Consider the following 3,350-nt stretch of genomic DNA (forward strand, 5'->3'; position numbering starts at 1 on the left):
AACACACACACACACACACACACACACACAAACATGCACACACATATGCACATTCCCGTGCACACATATATTGTGCACACACATAAATCCCCAAAAGTACACATGTATGGGTGTGCACACAAACACATATTATTAATCACTTTCATGTGTACACATACACAAACACAGAAGTACCCACTTTCCCATCGCAAACACACACACACGCACGCACGCACGCACACACACACACAAACACACAAAACATACAAACATTTACACTCTTTCCACCCTACCTGAAGTAGCGGTGGAATGGCTCCTACAGTCTTCTGCGTGGGACTTAGCATGTGTTGCATCTTAACGGCTGCCTGGAGAGAGATTCTCCTTCTCCTTCGGTGTCTTTAATAAAGATGGAGGAGCACAGAGAGTGGAGCTGTAAATCTCTGCTAAGCACGCCGTACCGTGGTCTCAGGGAGACTTATTAGCATTTAGTAGCTCGCGCGCACCACTGCTTCCTCCTAATGAGAGGAAGCGCTAGTTGGCTGGTGTCATGTGACTCTGCGCAGCCTTGATCCCGTTCCCCCGGATCGGATGGACGGTGATTACTATGCTGCCCGCTCCTCTCCCGTGTCCATCTTGGCCTCCAGCACTCTCAAACATCCTTTTTTATTATTTCTTTATTTTTTGTACTTTAAAGGCTGACTAATTTGGTACAATCACATCATGTCCACTCTGTTGTCTCTGTGAGTCCTCCTTCATAAGCACACTGTTGCTCTTTTGTATTTTGTTTGAACTGCAGAATAACTGTTAGGACACGTGAGTTGATTATGAATCGAATTTTGAGGCAAAATATAAAGTAGAAAAGAGATAAGAGGGAGTAAGAGAGATTAACTATTTTACATTTGGAATTCATGTTGCGGTTGAACAATGTTCAAGGCCAAAGCTGTGTACTTTATTCATATCCAGGGGTCCTGGCCTTATAGACCAGATGGTAAATATAGAACTATAGACTTCTTACGTTAGCTTCCACAGAGCTCAGATTTGAGTTGCCCTCGTTATGTTACCGAAATCTACAAGATTATCCCCAACTGCTCAGATTCACAACACACTCCAACCCATGCTGTCAAATCTGAAGTAACCAAGTGGCGTCCCAGAAGCTGGCTTCCCTCTCTGATATTTGGAGACATACCGTGACCCTTGCCTTGTAGTGTAAAACATCCTTTCACACACACACGCACACACACACACCCACACCCAAACACATGGTCTGTGTGTAGAGGTGCATTGGTTGATTGACAGGTAGACAGGGCATCTGGGACATAATCTGAAACAAGGGAAATGTTTGATTTATTGTAGATTTGGAGGACAAGTAATCATTCTCCAGGTTTTAAGTGTAAGTGAATTGATGATTCGTACTCTGTTTTATGTTATCAATAACAGTCAATTAGCAGCTAAATATCTGTTTGTATTAGGATGGGCAGACCAGACAATCAGCATCATGTTGTACAGAATATGTTCAACACGTTAATCGTTGAATCAGTCGGACATGACAAGGATCCCTATGTGTTGTCCTTCTCATTATAAGGACATGCTCATTCGTAGTGCATTACAAATCACCCCAAATCAATGACAACTTCACTTATTTAATGTGTCAAAAACTTTGTATTCACTTACTTACTTTATTCAATTCCCGATTTCTTTTTAAAAAAGACAATAGAAATCCAGACTAATGCAACATCCCCTGCTCCATGAAGGCAGCCAGTGATACATATTCCTATTCAAATTCTCCTAACTCCCGTGGCCCAATGTCAGGTCTCCACTCTCTGATATGCTATGTGCACTTTTTTTATATTTCATTTTATTCCTTCCGCTATTCCCTGGACACAAAAAAAGACAAGAAATAAAAGAAAGATCCAAACCCTTTCTTTTTCCACAGAATTTACATCTTCCATTCATTTCTCCTGCTCTGTTTTTTCCCCTCCTTTTCTCTTCTTTTCAAGAGAATTCTAATGAAGGCCAGCGTTGGTTGAGCATATCTGCTGGGATCCTCCACCCCGACCTGGAAGACAGGAGAGGAGGCGCGCATCCACGGTGGTGCTGGAGGTGGAGGAGGAGGAGGAGGAGGAGGTGTTGGAGGGGGCGAGTGAGAGAAAGGACATTTCCATAAAAAGTACAATCAGAGTGGAGATATTCCTCTTTAAAAGTGAATGCGTAAGTAGCCTAAGAGAGGGTGCTTTGATTCGCACACTGATCAAGCCCAAGACGTCTCATTCAAGAGAATAATGATATGTTTTTCCCCTTCTTAATTTTCCGAGCTTACAGGTAGTGCAAAGCCCAGTGGTATTGTTTTACCCCCACCCCCAGCAGCACCACCACCACCACCACCACCGCCGCTGTTGCTTCTGTAGGGGAAACCTTTCTTCTACCGAGGCAGACATGGCCAAATAGAATGGCAAATGCAGACAAGCCAAGTCATTAAAGAGGATGGCTAGGCGGCACTCAGAAAAGACTGGGCCCGTGCCCCTTATCCCCCCCGTCACCCCCGCCCTTTCTGGTTTTTTTTCAGAACCGTTAAATTTGAAAACTGAAAATAGTGCACACCTGCTAAGATTTAGGATTAATTGCAGATGATTATGTATATACTATTGATATAACTTGATGTAACCAAATAAGAGTGTAACATTGTAGTAAATGTTGGAGGACTTGTTGGGGCTCTTATTGAGCTGTTGTAACCATTCCTGGTTTTAATCCTACATCAGAGAGTATCCATGGATGATGCGTGCTGTGAATCGGTTGGTTTGATCGGACTGACTTTACTGACATCTCCACTCGCAAATAGTTTATTGTATTGGGCTGTGAAACAATGCGGAAATACTATGGAGCAGCCAGGCCTGTCATGAGAGTGATCAATCCGTCTGACGTAGTAGTCAGGGATACGACGAGGGGAAACTTTCCACAAGTCAGAATTACACTGCAACAAGGCCTAGCGCCGGTCCATACATTGACTTTTCTTGTGTTTTTTATTTCAAACGTGGCCTGACAGACATGTGCAATTCTTTCGCTTTGAGCGATTACTCTCTTCTTCTGACCCCTTTTTCTGGAGCGACGGATCCAGACCAATTATTTTCAGACGGATGCAGGGATGCAGAATGACTAGAAGCATCAGGGTTTTTTTTCCTCCATGATGCCTTAGGAAAGAGGAGGATGGCCAGAGGCTATGGAAGCCCCCTACGGACACACAGTGCTCGTACACTGGGAAACTGACATCTCTCATCCATTACTTTTGCTAAGTAGACCTTTAAAAAACCCTGACAGTTCTCGACGTGTTTTCTTTTTTTGAATGCGGGCTGTATATGCTTAGCATCCTATGAATT

This window comes from Gadus chalcogrammus, chromosome 3, assembly GCF_026213295.1.
Source record: "Gadus chalcogrammus isolate NIFS_2021 chromosome 3, NIFS_Gcha_1.0, whole genome shotgun sequence".
Classification (NCBI taxonomy): domain Eukaryota; kingdom Metazoa; phylum Chordata; class Actinopteri; order Gadiformes; family Gadidae; genus Gadus; species Gadus chalcogrammus.